This window comes from Coregonus clupeaformis, chromosome 30, assembly GCF_020615455.1.
Source record: "Coregonus clupeaformis isolate EN_2021a chromosome 30, ASM2061545v1, whole genome shotgun sequence".
Taxonomy (NCBI): domain Eukaryota; kingdom Metazoa; phylum Chordata; class Actinopteri; order Salmoniformes; family Salmonidae; genus Coregonus; species Coregonus clupeaformis.
The window spans coordinates 25,463,175-25,480,674 of NC_059221.1; the positions used below are offsets into that span (position 1 = coordinate 25,463,175).

Genomic DNA, 17,500 nt, shown 5'->3' on the forward strand with positions numbered 1-17,500 from the left:
AAATCTTTGGAGGGAGTTGAAAGTTCATGTTGCCCAGCGACAGCCCCAAAACATCACTGCTCTAGAGGAGATCTGCATGGAGGAATGGGCCAAAATACCAGCAACAGTGTGTGAAAACCTTGTGAAGACTTACAGAAAACGTTTGACCTGTGTCATTGCCAACAAAGGGTATATAACAAAGTATTGAGAACTTTTGTTATTGACCAAATACTTATTTTCCACCATAATTTGCAAATACATTCATTAAAAATCCTACAATGTGATTTTCTGGAGAAAAAAAATCTCATTTTGTCTGTCATAGTTGACGTGTACCTATGATGAAAATTACAGGCCTCTCTCATCTTTTTAAGTGGGAGAACTTGCACAATTGGTGGCTGACTAAATACTTTTTTCCCCCACTGTATATATATATACATACACACATATACACACATACACACATACATACATACATACATACATACTCATCTCGAAAACAAAAGCAATTTAGGTCAAAATAGTATATATATGATATTATACTAACAAAGGAAATAGAAGGTCTAACAGAACAGATAGATGGCAATAAAAACTGTAACGTAGAGGCTCAGAATAAATTAGAGGAAAAACAAAAAGAAATTGAGAAATGTATTCATGAAAGATCAAGTGTAATATATTATAATAAATAAAGCAAACTGGATGGAATATGGGGAAAAATGCATCAAATTATTTTTTAATCTTCAACATAGGAATGCTACCAAAAATAACTTCATGAAACTGGTTACAATTGACGGAGTCACCCATGATTCACCAAATGATATTTTGAAGGAGGAAACAAAGTACTTTAAGCATATGTTTTCGTTTCAGTCGCCTCCATCTCCTCTAACTGAAGCTAATTGTAGAGATTTTTTTTCTATTGATAATGTCAAATTAACAGCCATACAGAAAGACTCATGTGAAGGTGAAATTACAGAGGAGGAACTTCTGGATGCAATGAAAGACTTTAAGTCCTGGAAAACTCCAGGGTTGGATGACATACCAGTCGAGGTATACCAAACCTTTTTTGATATACTAAGAGGAACTTTATTAGCAAGTTTTAACCACTCCTATGTAAATGGTAGATTATCAGACACTCAAGAAGAAGGTCTGATCTCATTATTACTGAAACAGGATACAAGTGGAATATATAAAGATCCAGTCCATTTAAAAAACTGGAGGCCGCTTACACTTCAGTGTTGTGATGCAAAAATTATAGCAAAATGTATAGCGCATAGAATTAAAAAGTATTGTCGGACATTATTCATTCTAATCAGACAGGTTTTTTTTACATGGAAGATACATTGGAGATAATATAAGGCAAGTACTGGAATCAATAGAACACTATAGAAAATCTGGGAAACCAGGCCTGCTATTCATAGCAGATTTCGAAAAGGCATTTGATAAAGTACGACTGGGGTTTATATATAAATGCCTGGAGCATTTCAATTTTGGAGAATCTCTTATAAAATGGGTCAAAATCATGTATAGTACCCTAGGTGTAAAATAGTAAATAATGGCTATTTATCAGAAAGTTTTAAACTGTCAAGAGGAGTGAAACAAGGTTGTCCACTATCGGCATATCTATTTATTATGGCCATCGAGATGTTAGCTATTAAAATCAGATCCAACAATAATATCAAGGGATTAGAAATCCAGGGTAAGAAAGCAAATTAGTAAGATGTTGAAGAATGGCCTTTTTCCCTTTATTCAGAATACAACCTCTCACTTTCAGTTATTTGGAAAGGAAATAATCTCCCAAATATCACTATTTCTAAAACAAGCCATAGAAAGTTGGTCGCAATTTCAATTTAATCCTCCAGAAACAACAGAACAAATAATGCAACAAATATTGTGGTTAAACTCAAATATACTAATTGACAAAAAAACTCATAAAAAAAAAAAAAGGTAGAATCTTCATAAATGATATCATCGGTAGGACATGCAGCTAACAAAAACATATGGAAATGTCTGCTCTACCCAAAATAACAACCAAATAATTACAGCGTTACCGCAAAAATGGAAGAGGAAAGTGGAAGGAGGAGAAAGTAAGGAACTTGTCTGCCGGCCCTGCATTAAATAACATAATTGGTTAAAGAAAATTGTGATAAATAAAAAAGTATACCAGTTTCATTTAAGGACCAAAGGATTGACAGCCGTCCCATATAGATTGCAAAATAGTTGGGAAGAGATTTCTGACGTACCGGAATGGCTAAAGGATTGCAATATTTACCTGGAGCTAACCTTGCAGATAGCATTACTGGGTGATCTGAAAAGTCATAGTCAATCGATCAATAATATAATAATACTTTTAGCGAAAATGTTTATTTTCAATTTCCAGTCTGTAGAAACAATGACAATAGAAAGGTTCAGAACTTTTGTAAAACATCACAGTACAGTTGAAAAATATATGGCAAATAGAAATCCAATATGGATGGTGTTAAGAGATAGATGGGTGGTGTTGAATGGAGCTGAAGGATGGGACTAATAACTAACAACAACTAATAACAAGATAACTAATAATGTAAGCATACTGTGTCCATAATAAGTAATAATAATAATATTAATATGCCATTTAGCAATAAGTATATAGGTTGTAGGTTGGGAGCTTTTGTGAAAGAGCACAGTTAGAAAGATATGGCATATAGAAGCAAACCCGGATGGACATCATGAAAATGATCGGAGAGGTTGAGAGTAGAAGAAGTTTAGGAGAAAAAACAAACAAAATATAATTATTGTAAAATTGACTGTGTCCATAAAATGTAGATAGTAAGTATAAGCTGGAAGTAGAGGCCTAAGCATTGTTGTTCACTAGTTTACTCCAATTAGGGAAAGGGTGGTGGGGTTGGAAAGTAATAAAGGGGAATATATATTTTTTAAAGGATATGTGTGTGTATGTATGTAAGTATGTATGTATGTGTATGTATGTATGGATCACATGACTTTCCTAAACTGCTTCACTGCCAAGAGCTCTTGACTCACTACTGACTAACTGCTTCAGAAAGTCTATGATGCACCACAGCACAGAGCCTTCTTTTCCTAACAAGGGAAGAGTCAGACAGACAGCGCAGTGAGCTGCAGCCAAGCAGTAGGAGATTCCATTGTGATGAGCTCAGATCTAACCACTGAACTGAGATCTGACTTCAGTCCTGTCAGAGTCAACGCCGCAAACAGTTAAGATAAGGGGTAAATTTAACCACTGAGCTGACCCCAGACCTGTTACGTCTGCCACTGCCTATGGTGGACAGATTGGGCACTCCACATAAACCAGCAGTCACAAGGCCTGTCCTTCTTTGGTTTTCTGGGGTCTTTTAGGGAGTTGCAGTAAACTTCCCACAGTCCCAGTGGGAAGGCTATTGTTTCGTCTGGTCTGCTCAGGGACCTCACCCTTTCAGAACAGGGTAATACTCAGACTGATGAATCTATTGAGAGTGTGAAGGTAAGGAACAGAGATGTATCCAAGCTTCTCCACCTGCACAATATGTCCTGTAGCAAAGTGTTGTCTTTTCATTGTGTATCTCTGAAAACTTCCATACATCACCATAAGAAGAACATGGCAGAGCCTTATTACCTAGTAGAGACCCAGCTCAGTCTTATTACATTTACGTCATTTAGCAGACACTCTTATCCAGAGCAACTTACAGTTAGTGAATACATATTTTTTTATACTGGCCCCCCGTGGGAATCGAACCCACAACCCTGGCGTTGCAAACGCCATGCTCTATCAACTGAGCTACATCCCTGCCGGCCATTCCCTCCCCTACCCTGGACGACGTTGGGCCAATTGTGCGCCGCCCATGAGTCTCCCGGTCGCGGCCGGCTGCGACAGAGCCTGGATTCGAACCAGGATCTCTAGGGGCACAGTTAGCACTGCGATGCAGTGCCTTAGACCACTGCGCCACCTAGTAGATACCCAGCTCAGTCTTATTACCTAGTAGAGACCCAGCTCAGTCTTATTACCTAGTAGAGACCCAGCTCAGTCTTATTACCTAGTAGAGACCCAGCTCAGTCTTATTACCTAGTAGATACCCAGCTCAGTCTTATTACCTAGTAGAGACCCAGCTCAGTCTTATTACCTAGTAGAGACCCAGCTCAGTCTTATTACCTAGTAGAGACCCAGCTCAGTCTTATTACCTAGTAGATACCCAGCTCAGTCTTATTACCTAGTAGAGACCCAGCTCAGTCGTATTACCTAGTAGAGACCCAGCTCAGTCTTATTACCTAGTAGAGACCCAGCTCAGTCTTATTACCTAGTAGATACCCAGCTCAGTCTTATTACCTAGTAGAGACCCAGCTCAGTCTTATTACCTAGTAGATACCCAGCTCAGTCTTATTACCTAGTAGAGACCCAGCTCAGTCTTATTACCTAGTAGATACCCAGCTCAGTCTTATTACCTAGTAGATACCCAGCTCAGTCTTATTACCTAGTAGAGACCTAGCTCAGTCTTATTACCTAGTAGATACCCAGCATCGTCTTATTACCTAGTAGAGACCCAGCTCAGCCTTATTACCTAGTAGAGACCCAGCTCAGTCTTATTACCTAGTAGATACCCAGCTCAGTCTTATTACCTAGTAGAGACCCAGCTCAGTCTTATTACCTAGTAGAGACCCAGCTCAGTCTTATTACCTAGTAGATACCCAGCTCAGTATTATTACCTAGTAGATACCCAGCTCAGTCTTATTACCTAGTAGATACCCAGCTCAGTCTTATTACCTAGTAGATACCCAGCTCAGTCTTATTACCTAGTAGAGACCCAGCTCCGTCTTATTACCTAGTAGAGACCCAGCTCAGTCTTATTACCTAGTAGAGACCAGCTCAGTCTTATTACCTAGTAGATACCCAGCTCAGTCTTATTACCTAGTAGAGACCCAGCTCAGTCTTATTACCTAGTAGAGACCCAGCTCAGTCTTATTACCTAGAAGAGACCCAGCTCAGTCTTATTACCTAGTAGATACCCAGCTCAGTCTTATTACCTAGTAGAGACCCAGCTCAGTCTTATTACCTAGTAGAGACCCAGCTCAGTCTTATTACCTAGTAGAGACCCAGCTCAGTCTTATTACCTAGTATATACCCAGCTCAGTCTTATTACCTAGTAGATACCCAGCTCAGTCTTATTACCTAGTAGAGACCCAGCTCAGCCTTATTACCTAGTAGAGACCCAGCTCAGTCTTATTACCTAGTAGATACCCAGCTCAGTCTTATTACCTAGTAGATACCCAGCTCAGTCTTATTACCTAGTAGATACCCAGCTCAGTCTTATTACCTAGTAGAGACCCAGCTCAGTCTTATTACCTAGTAGATACCCAGCTCAGTCTTATTACCTAGTAGAGACCCAGCTCAGTCTTATTACCTAGTAGATACCCAGCTCAGCCTTATTACCTAGTAGATACCCAGCTCAGCCTTATTACCTAGTAGATACCCAGCTCAGTCTTATTACCTAGTAGATACCCAGCTCAGTCTTATTACCTAGTAGATACCCAGCTCAGTCTTATTACCTAGTAGAGACCCAGCTCAGTCTTATTACCTAGAAGAGACCCAGCTCAGTCTTATTACCTAGTAGATACCCAGCTCAGTCTTATTACCTAGTAGAGACCCAGCTCAGTCTTATTACCTAGTAGATACCCAGCTCAGTCTTATTACCTAGTAGATACCCAGCTCAGTCTTATTACCTAGTAGAGACCCAGCTCAGTCTTATTACCTAGTAGAGACCCAGCTCAGTCTTATTACCTAGTAGAGACCCAGCTCAGTCTTATTACCTAGTAGAGACCCAGCTCAGTCTTATTACCTAGTAGAGACCCAGCTCAGTCTTATTAACTACTAGAGACCCAGCTCAGTCTTATTACCTAGTAGATACCCAGCTCAGTCTTATTACCTAGTAGAGACCCAGCTCAGTCTTATTACCTAGTAGATACCCAGCTCAGTCTTATTACCTAGTAGATACCCAGCTCAGTCTTATTACCTAGTAGATACCCAGCTCAGTCTTATTACCTAGTAGATACCCAGCTCAGTCTTATTACCTAGTAGAGACCCAGCTCAGTCTTATTACCTAGAAGAGACCCAGCTCAGTCTTATTACCTAGTAGATACCCAGCTCAGTCTTATTACCTAGTAGAGACCCAGCTCAGTCTTATTACCTAGTAGATACCCAGCTCAGTCTTATTACCTAGTAGATACCCAGCTCAGTCTTATTACCTAGTAGAGACCCAGCTCAGTCTTATTACCTAGTAGAGACCCAGCTCAGTCTTATTACCTAGTACAGACCCAGCTCAGTCTTATTACCTAGTAGAGACCCAGCTCAGTCTTATTACCTAGTAGAGACCCAGCTCAGTCTTATTACCTACTAGAGACCCAGCTCAGTCTTATTACCTAGTAGATACCCAGCTCAGTCTTATTACCTAGTAGAGACCCAGCTCAGTCTTATTACCTAGTAGATACCCAGCTCAGTCTTATTACCTAGTAGATACCCAGCTCAGTCTTATTACCTAGTAGATACCCAGCTCAGTCTTATTACCTAGTAGATACCCAGCTCAGTCTTATTACCTAGTAGAGACCCAGCTCAGTCTTATTACCTAGAAGAGACCCAGCTCAGTCTTATTACCTAGTAGATACCCAGCTCAGTCTTATTACCTAGTAGAGACCCAGCTCAGTCTTATTACCTAGTAGATACCCAGCTCAGTCTTATTACCTAGTAGATACCCAGCTCAGTCGTATTACCTAGTAGATACCCAGCTCAGTCTTATTACCTAGTAGAGACCCAGCTCAGTCTTATTACCTAGTAGATACCAGCTCAGTCTTATTACCTAGTAGAGACCCAGCTCAGTCTTATTACCTAGTAGATACCCAGCTCAGTCTTATTACCTAGTAGATACCCAGCTCAGTCTTATTACCTAGTAGATACCCAGCTCAGTCTTATTACCTAGTAGATACCCAGCTCAGTCTTATTACCTAGTAGAGACCCAGCTCAGTCTTATTACCTAGAAGAGACCCAGCTCAGTCTTATTACCTAGTAGATACCCAGCTCAGTCTTATTACCTAGTAGAGACCCAGCTCAGTCTTATTACCTAGTAGATACCCAGCTCAGTCTTATTACCTAGTAGAGACCCAGCTCAGTCTTATTACCTAGAAGAGAGAGGGAGCCTGAGAAAAACCCCTCTCAAATAGTTCCAGCAGATTATTTCTGACTACTCTGCAGCCTACTGCCTCCCTCCTCCAACCGTCACAGCCTCCCAGTCTCTACTCCAGCTTCCAGCCACTAGGGCAGCAGGTAGCTTAGTGGGTAACAGCGTTGTGCCAGTAACCGAAAGGTCGCTGGTTCTAATCCCTGAGCCGACTAGGTGAAAAATCTGTCAATGTGCCCTTAAGCAAGGTACTTAACCCTAATAGCACCTGTAAATCTCTTTTTTTAAACTACCACAGTTCATCATATAGCCAGCCTGGCCTTGTTGTTTCTCTCTCCCCTGTTGGAGGCCCTCTCCCTCGCTCTCCCTCCCCCCTCTCTCCCTCTCTCTCAGTCCTCTCCAACTGGGGCTGTCATTTGCCTATTAAGGTCAGGGCTGGCTGCTGTTTCCCTCTCTCTCCTCTGTTTCTCTCTTCCTCTACTCTGTTTCCCTCTCCCTCTCTCTCTCTCTCTCTCTCTCTCTCTCTCTCTCTCTCTCTCCTCTGTTTCCCTCTCCCTCTCCCTTCCTCTCCCTCTCTCCCTCTCTCTATTCTCTGTTTCCCTCTCTCCCTCTCTCACCCTCTCTCCTCTGTTTCCCTCTCTCTCCCCCTCTCTCTCTCTCTCTCTCTCTCCCTCTCTCTCTCTCTCCTCTGTTTTCCTCTCCCTCTCTCTGTCACACACTCCCCATTTTTGCTAAGGATCTCCCTCTCTTTCTCTCTCTCTTTCTCTCTGGCTCATTTTCCTGCTGACTAAACATAATGAAAGAGAGAGAGAGGAGATGTGTGACAGGGTATGGGGGAGTCCAGCTTCAGTCCAAACAGACAGACAGAAAGAGAGTGATTGGCTACAGAAGAGAGACAGAAAGAGAGTGATTGGCTACAGAAGAGAGACAGAAAGAGAGTGATTGGCTACAGAAGAGAGGCAGAAAGAGAGTGATTGGCAACAGAAGAGAGACAGAAAGAGAGTGATTGGCTACAGAAGAGAGACAGAAAGAGAGTGATTGGCTACAGAAGAGAGACAGAAAGAGAGTGATTGGCTACAGAAGAGAGACAGAAAGAGAGTGATTGGCTACAGAAGAGCGACAGAAAGAGAGTGATTGGCTACAGAAGAGAGACAGAAAGAGAGTGATTGGCTACAGAAGAGAGACAGAAAGAGAGTGATTGGCTACAGAAGAGAGACAGAAAGAGAGTGATTGGCTACAGAAGAGAGACAGAAAGAGAGTGATTGGCTACAGAAGAGAGACAGAAAGAGAGTGATTGGCTACAGAAGAGAGACAGAAAGAGAGTGATTGGCTACAGACCTGGATAACTAGAGTTGTAACTCTCTTTCCAGAGGAACAAATAGTAACTCTGGAGGTGACTACAACTATCTGACTACAGATGACAGGAAGTGACTACGTTCCTGAAACTATTGGATTGGCTGCCTTCAACTAATGGCAGGGCTGTATCTGGAAGATAAATACCATTTCCACGCCACTTCAATACAGCTACAACCGGAAGTTACTTTTTCGTAGCAGGTTAGGAAAACTTACGCAGCAGGTTAGGATAATTAAGGGAGCAGGTTAAGAGAATTAGGTTAAGGTTAGGAAAAGAGCTAGGGTTAGGGCTTGCGAAAATGCTCTCCTAACCTGCTACAAAAATCCCTTCTGGTCGTAGCTGTATCGATGTAGCGTGAAAATAGTTTTGCATGTTGAAGATAGAAATAGAATGTATAGCGCACGCACAATATCCTATCCTATCCCCATCTATCATATTAGAGGGCGGCAGGCAGCCTAGCTAGCGGGTAAAGCTTTGGGCCAGTAACTGAAAGGTCGCCGGTTCTAATCCCCGAGCTGACAAGTTGAAAAATCTGCCGATGTGCCCTTGAGCAAGGCACTTAACCCTAATTTGCTCCAGGGGTGCCGTACTACTATCGCTGACCCTGTAAAACAACACATTTCACCTTTTATTGTTTGTGACAGTAAAAACATGTTTGTTTTTTCTTTGTTCTAAAACGCTACATACATCAATTTTAACACATTAGTGTTTTATCTGAAATGATTGCTTATGGTAGCTACATATGTGTGGAAAATATTACTGTTCTCAGATTCTTCATTGATAGATTTTAGATGTGTATTAAAATGGGTTTTGTTGCAAAAGGCTATATATCGATTGTTTAGCTGAAATGGAATGTTCGTATCCTGTATATTTGACTGTGATATGTGGTTGTAATATTAATGTTTAATTAATAGGTCAGGGCTGGCTGCTGTCTCACCTAGCTATCTTAAGATGAATGGACACGATAAGAGCATCTGCTAAATTACTAAAATGTGAAATGTAAATATTTTACATACAGATCTCATATTACTGTATTTATATATTGATGTAACAAATGTATCATTTGTACAGTTCTTTATTAAAAGTGTGGTTATTTGTCACATTTGACTGTGTAAAACCAAGCAGTACTACCTATTTCTCTGAGAGGGAGATGGATATGTAGCGTTTTGCAACAAAACATGCTTAATTGTCTCTCTGAAATGAAACCAAGTGATAGATTTCAAACAAATACATGTCTGTCATTGAACAACCCCATTCCATCTCTTTCATAAGTTCTTTAAACAATAATAGCTATTTTACCAACATTTCTGAAAATGGATATACACTCAGTGTACAAAACATTAAGAACACCTGCTCTTTCCATGACATAGACTGACCAGGTGAATCCAGGTGAATGCTATGATCCCTTATTGATGTCACCTTCACTGTGTGACAATCTTTTTAACCCCAAAAGGTTATTCAAGGCTCCTTTACATCTAAGAGTGTATAGTGCACTATTTTTAACCAGATCCCTATAGGCCCTGGTCAAAAGTAGTGCACTAAATAGGGAATAGGGTGCCATTTGGGACGCACTGTAAGAGTGAGTAGTGCGATATCAAAAATGTTTTAAGTCCATATCAATGGCATTTAGTTAACAGTGTGACAGAGATAGATAGATAGAGAGAGAGAGAGAGAGATAGAGAGAGAGAGAGAGAGAGAGAGAGAGAGAGAGAGCGAGAGAGAGAGAGATGAAGAGATAGAGAGAGAGCGACATTCAGTAGAGAGAGAGTGAGAGAGAAAGAGAGAGAGAAAGAGAGCGAGGAAGAGAGAGAAAGAGAAAGAGACAGAGACAGAGAGAGCAAAAGCGAGAGAGAAAGAGAGAGAAAGAGGGAGAAAGAAAGAGGGGAACTGACCTTCGAACCCACTCCACTATTTCCAGGTTGCTAAAACTCTAATAGTTTGCCTAATTTCAGTTTATGTGACAAAACAAGCTAATATAGTGTAGAGAATCATTGTACCATCTAAACTGCTGTGAAATATATTATGTTTTCAGCTATTTAGAGCTGGTGTACAAAACCTAAAGTAAAAGATGCAAAAACGAAACTTAAAGAACGGGAAGCATAGAAATAGCGCACATAGAACAGGTCTACCGCTTCTTAGACTTGCTTTCAAGTATAACTCACATTTCTATGTCAATTCGGTCAGGGTCACCCAAAAAGTTACATATTGCTTTTTAAGTTTGAAGTCCCTTCCAGTGAACAATGAAACAAACCCAATCCGTCAATCTGTCAGATTTGCGATCCTGGCAATTTCGGGGTGGGCATAGTTTGTAATTTGACAAACTGTGTTTTTCTTAACTTCCCTGAACATGACAAGTTACTCAAGGAAAGGGGAGTAATGTGATGTACCTGGTGTATCCAGAAAGTGTTCAGGCCCCTTGACTTTTTCCACATTTTGTTACGTTACAGCCTTATTCTAGAATGGATTAATTTGTTTTTTCCCCTCATCAATCTACACACAATACCCATAATGACAAAGCAAAAACAGGTTTTTAGACATTTTTGCTAATTTATTTAAACTATCAAATTTAAATATTACATTTACATAATTATTCAGACCTTTTACTCAGTACTTTGTTGAAGCATCTTTGGCAGCGATTACAGCCTCCGTGTCTTCTTGGGTATGATGCTACAAGCTTGGCACACCTGTATTTTGGGAGTTTCTCCCATTCTTCTCTGCAGATCATCTCAAGTTCTGTCAGGTTGGATGGGGAGCATTGCTGCACAGCTATTTTCAGGTCTCTCCAGAGATGTTCGATCGGGTTCAAGTCCGGGCTCTGGCTGGGCCACTCAATGACATTCAGAGACTTCCAGACGTGACATGATGCTTGGCATTCAGGCCAAACATTTCAAACTTCGTTTCATCAGACCAGAAAATCTTTATGCTCATGGTCTGAGAGTCCTTTAGGTGCATTTGGCAAACTCCAAGCGGGCTGTCATGTGCCTTTTACTGAGGAGTGGCTTCCGTCTGGCCACTCTACCATAAAGGCCTGATTGGCTGCAGAGATGGTTGTCCTTCTGGAAGGTTCTCCCATCTCCACAGAGGAACTCAAGAGCTCTGTCAGAGTGACCATCGGGTTCTTGGTCACCTCCCTGACCAAGGCCCTTCTCCTCCCCCGATTGCTCAGTTTGGCCGGGCGGCCAGCTCTAGGAAGAGTCTTGGTGGTTCCAAACTTCTTCCATTTAAGAATGATGGAGGCCACTGTGCTCTTGGGGACCTTCAATGCTGCAGAAATTCCTTCGACTTCATGGCTTGAATAGAGTGCCATTTGTAAAGCAGACAGAGACATCCCTCCATTACACACTTTCTTACATTTACATTTTAGTCATTTAGCAGACGCTCTTATCCAGAGCGACTTACAGTTAGTGAGTGCATACATTATTATTTTTATACTGTCATTTCCCGTGGGAATCGAACCCACAACCCTGGCATTGCAAACGCCGTGCTCTACCAACTGAGCTACATCCCTGCCGGCCATTCCCTCCCCTACCCTGGGCCAATTGTGCGCCGCCCCATGGGTCTCCCGGTCGCGGCCAGCTACAACAGAGCCTGGATTCGAACCAGGATCTCTAGTGGTACAGCTAGCACTGTGATGCAGTGCCTTAGACCACTGCGCCACTCGGGAGGTTCTTCCACTTCCTCTGGTGTGATTACACCTTACTGTTGTTACAACACACACACCTGATTAAATCTTACTGTCATTATTATTACACAGGTCAGCAATGACACTCAACACAGCAGCTCAATGGAAACAAAGCATGTACAAGTATTTTTTATAAGGATCCAATTATCTCCTGCCAAAGCTGGGGTTTATTAAGGATTCCCATTATCTCCTGTTAAAGCAGCAGCTACTCTTCCTGGGGTTTATTAAGGATTCCCATTATCTCCTGTTAAAGCAGCAGCTACTCTTCCTGGGGTTTATTAAGGATTCCCATTATCTCCTGTTAAAGCAGCAGCTACTCTTCCTGGGGTTTATTAAGGATTCCCATTATCTCCTGTTAAAGCAGCAGCTACTCTTCCTGGGGTTTATTAAGGATTCCCATTATCTCCTGTTAAAGCAGCAGCTACTCTTCCTGGGGTTTATTAAGGATTCCCATTATCTCCTGTTAAAGCAGCAGCTACTCTTCCTGGGGTACACACAAAACATAAAACATGCCATAATACAGAACATTAATCGACAATAAGAATTCAAGGACAGAACTACATAGATTTAAAATACAAATAAAAAGGGGGTTGAACTGTCATTCCCAGAGAGATTCTATTGCAATAGATTCGACAGAGAAATTCCACTGCAATAGATTCCACAGAGAGATTCCGCTGCAATATATTCCACAGAGAGATTCCACTGCAATAGATTTCACAGAGAGATGTACTGTCTATTCCAGTGTGTATATCTCAGTGATGTACTGTATATTCCAGTGTGTATATATTAGTGATGTACTGTATATTCCAGTGTGTATATCTTAGTGATGTACTGTATATTCCAGTGTGTATATCTCAGTGATGTACTGTATATTCCAGTGTGTATATCTTAGTGATGTACTGTATATTCCAGTGTGTATATCTTAGTGATGTACTGTATATTCCAGTGTGTATATCTCAGTGATGTACTGTCCTGTACATTCCAGTGTGTATATCTCCGTGATGTACTGTATATTCCAGTGTGTATATCTTAGTGATGTACTGTATATTCCAGTGTGTATATCTCAGTGATGTACTGTATATTCCAGTGTGTATATTTCAGTGTGTCTCTCTCCCTGTCTCTCTCTCTCCCTGTCTCTCTCTCTCTCCCTGTCTCTCTCTCTCTCCCTGTCTCTCTCTCTCCTGTCTCTCTCTCTCTCCCTGTCTCTCTCTCTCTCTCCCTGTCTCTCTCTCTCTCCCTGTCTCTCTCTCTCCCTGTCTCTCTCTCTCCCTGTCTCTCTCTCTCTCCGTCTCTCTCTCTCTCCCTGTCTCTCTCTCTCTCCCTGTCTCTCTCTCTCTCCCTCTCTCTCTCTCCCTGTCTCTCTCTCCCTGTCTCTCTCTCCCTGTCTCTCTCTCTCCCTGTCTCTCTCTCCCTGTCTCTCTCTCCCTGTCTCTCTCTCCCTGTCTCTCTCTCTCCTGCTCTCTCTCTCTCTCTCTCTCTCTCTCCCTGTCTCTCTCTCTCTCCCTGTCTCTCTCTCTCCCTGTCTCTCTCTCTCCCTGTCTCTCTCTCCCTGCTCTCTCTCTCCCTGTCTCTCTCTCTCCCTGTCTCTCTCTCTCCCTGTCTCTCTCTCCCTGCTCTCTCTCTCCCTGTCTCTCTCTCCCTGTCTCTCTCTCCCTGTCTCTCTCTCCCTGTCTCTCTCTCTCCCTGTCTCTCTCTCCCTGTCTCTCTCTCCCTGTCTCTCTCTCCCTGTCTCTCTCTCTCCCTGTCTCTCTCTCCCTGTCTCTCTCTCCCTGTCTCTCTCTCCCTGTCTCTCTAGCCCCCATACAGTTGAGAGGCCACCTAGAGAGACCGCCTAGAGAGGGACACGACAAAACACTGTTCGTCTCAGAATACAATGCATTGAGAGTGGCACCATGGTGACCATCGAAATGAGAAGAGGGGAGCGACTAGACTAGAGCATGGGTGGTTGTTCAAAGGAGAAGAACACATCAAAGACTCTTTAGAACTGTTAAACTTTACAAACGACACCCCATATTAGAGATGGTTCAATGAGAAGAAGTGGAGACATTCAGATGTGGTCAACATGTAGCTGTAAAGGAAACCCCCATTAGATTGAATGGACCCTGTTGTTACTGAATCTACACTTGATCAATTTAGCATTAAGCTGTAATCAGAGAGAAACACCCCATTAATTACATTGATTTAATGATTCACTGTGGTTGCAAAGCGTGCAGCGAGACCCTGTCTTTACTCTACAACACCAGCAAACATAAACAGCCCCTGGGATATTACATTAACATTAGACTAGAATGGTTAAATGATGAGCGACACCAAGTCTCAACAAAGCTGGTTTTATCACTGCAGCCCCAGAGTTATTAGAGTCCCATGGTGAGGTGCTGTGCGTGTGTGTGTGTGTGTGTGTGTGTGTGTGTGTGTGTGTGTGTGTGTGTGTGTGTGAGAGTTATTAGGGTACCATGGAGAGATTCTCAGACAGAGATCTAACTGTGTCTGTTTTTACTCTCCTCTCTCTCTCTTCTCCTCTCTCTGCCACCTCTCTCTCCGCTCCTCCCTCTCTCTCTCTCTGCTCCTCTCTCTCTCCGCTCCTCTCTCTCTCTCTGCTCCTCTCTCTCTCTCTGCTCCTCTCTCTCTCTCTGCTCCTCTCTCTCTCTCTGCTCCTCTCTCTCTTTGCTCCTCTCGCTCTCTCCATCTGCTCCTCTCTCTCTGCTCCTCTCTCTCTCTCTCTGCTCCTCTCTCTCTCTGCTCTTCTCTCTCTCTGCTCCTCTCTCTCTCAGCTCCCTCTCTCTCTCTCTCTCTCTCTCTCTCTCTCTCTGATCTCCTCTCTCTCTCTCTCTCTCTACTCTCTCTCTCTCTGCTCCTCTCTCTCTCTGCTCCTCTCTCTCTCTCTGCTCCTCTCCCTCCCTCTCTCTGCTCCTCTCTCTCTCTGCTCCTCTCTCTCTCTCTGCTCCTCTCTCTCTCCTCCTCCCTCTCTCTCTGCTCCTCTCTCTCTCTCTCTGCTCCTCTCTCTCTCTGCTCCTCCCTCTCTCTCTCTCTGCTCCTCCCTCTCGCTCTCTCTGCTCCTCTCTCTCTGCTTGTCTCTCTGCTCCTCTCTCTCTCTGCTCCACTCTCTCTCTGCTCCTCTCTCTCTCAGCTCCTCTCTCTCTCTCTCTGCTCCTCTCTCTCTCAGCTACTCTCTCTCTCTCTCTACTCCTCTCTCTCTGCTCCTCTCTCTCTCTGCTCCTCTCTCTCTCTCTGCTCATCTCCCTCTCTCTGCTCCTCTCTCTCTGCTCCTCTCTCTCTGCTCTCTCTCTCTGCTCCTCTCTCTCTCTGCTCCTCTCTCTCTGCTCTCTCTCTGCTCCTCTCTCTCTCTGCTCCTCTCTCTCTCTGCTCCTCTCTCTCTGCTTCTCTCTCTCTCTCTCTGCTCCTCTCTCTCTCAGCTCCTCTCTCTCTCAGCTCCTCTCTCTCTCTGCTCCTCTCTCTCTCTCTGCTCCTCTCCCTCTCTCTGCTCCTCTCTCTCTTTGCTCCTCCCTCTCTCTCTGCTCCTCTCTCTCTCTGCTCCTCCCTCTCTCTCTCTCTCCACTCCTCTCTCTCTGCTCCTCTCTCTCTGCTTGTCTCTCTGCTCCTCTCTCTCTGCTCCGCTCTCTCTCTGCTCCTCTCTCTCAGCTCCTCTCTCTCTCTCTCTCTGCTCCTCTCTCTCTCAGCTCCTCTCTCTCTCTCTCTCTACTCCTCTCTCTCTCTGCTCCTCTCTCTCTGCTCCTCTCTCTCTGCTCCTCTCTCTCTCTGCACCTCTCTCTCTCTCTCTCTGCTCCCCCCTCTCTCTCTGCTCCTCTCTCTCTCTCTGCTCCTCTCTCTCTCTGCTCCTCTCTGTCTCTCTGCTCCCATCTCTCTCTGCTCCTCTCTTTCTCTGCTCCTCTCTCTCTGCTCCTCTCTCTCTCTGCTCCTGTCTCTCTCTCTCTCTCTCTGCTCCTCTCTCTCTCTCTGCTCTCTCTCTGCTCCTCTCTCTCTCTGCTCCTCTCTCTCTGCTTCTCTCTCTCTCTCTCTGCTCCTCTCTCTCTCAGCTCCTCTCTCTCTCAGCTCCTCTCTCTCTCTGCTCCTCTCTCTCTCTCTGCTCCTCTCCCTCTCTCTGCTCCTCTCTCTCTTTGCTCCTCCCTCTCTCTCTGCTCCTCTCTCTCTCTCTGCTCCTCTCTCTCTCTGCTCCTCCCTCTCTCTCTCTCCACTCCTCTCTCTCTGCTCCTCTCTCTCTGCTTGTCTCTCTGCTCCTCTCTCTCTGCTCCGCTCTCTCTCTGCTCCTCTCTCTCAGCTCCTCTCTCTCTCTCTCTCTCTGCTCCTCTCTCTCTCAGCTCCTCTCTCTCTCTACTCCTCTCTCTCTCTGCTCCTCTCTCTCTGCTCCTCTCTCTCTCTGCTCCTCTCTCTCTCTGCACCTCTCTCTCTCTCTCTGCTCCCCCCTCTCTCTCTGCTCCCTCTCTCTCTCTGCTCCTCTCTCTCTCTCTGCTCCTCTCTCTCTCTCTGCTCCTCTCTGTCTCTCTGCTCCCATCTCTCTCTGCTCCTCTCTTTCTCTGCTCCTCTCTCTCTGCTCCTCTCTCTCTCTGCTCCTGTCTCTCTCTCTCTCTCTCTGCTCCTCTCTCTCTCTCTCTGCTCTTCTATCTCTCTCTTCTCCTCTCTCTCTCTGCTCCTCCCTCTCTCTCTCTCTCTCTCTAGCTCCTCTTTACCTGATGTTGCAGGAATGTTCCTAGAACACATTGAATCTGATCTTTAAAGGTCATAGGTCATAGGTTACCAAAACACAAAAACAGTCCAGTTATGCTGACATTCAGATCATGTTTAAGTTGCACAGGACATTCCCTTAATGTTGTAAGAATGAACACCTGATCTACGTTCTTTAAAGGTTCCCAGAATATTTAATTACACTACCGTTCAAAAGTTTGGTCCTATGTTCCAATGGCAGGTTGTGTTTGCTGATCCAAGTTTATCATTTTAATAGGCTAATTGATCATTAGAAAACTATTTTGCAATTATGTTAGCACAGCTGAAAACGGTTGTGCTGATTAAAGAAGCAATAAAACTGGCCTTCTTGAGACTAGTTGAGTATCTGGAGCATCAGCAATTGTGGGTTCGATTATAGGCTCAAAATGGCCAGAAACAAATAACTTTCTTGAAGCTCCTTAAAGCATAAGAAAGCAGCCCCGTTACGTCAGGCGTAGCTACGAACCGACCTAGCATTTAGAATTTTTTTAACGCCCAAATGGTGCGACCGTCCCCAGACCAATAAAGAGGGCGTATTAACGTATTAACGTTAGCGCCACATATAGGCTTCTATGCATTGAGCTGCAGAGAGTCCAACCTGTCACAGGTCCAGGG

At 43.7% G+C, this 17,500-nt stretch overlaps 1 protein-coding gene across 2 annotated transcripts in view; it reads right to left on the reverse strand.

Annotated features, from left to right (window-relative positions):
* lama5 (laminin, alpha 5) overlaps positions 1-17,500 on the reverse strand; it is a 194,445-nt gene that overhangs the window by 170,761 nt on the left and 6,184 nt on the right. The window lies entirely within an intron of this gene.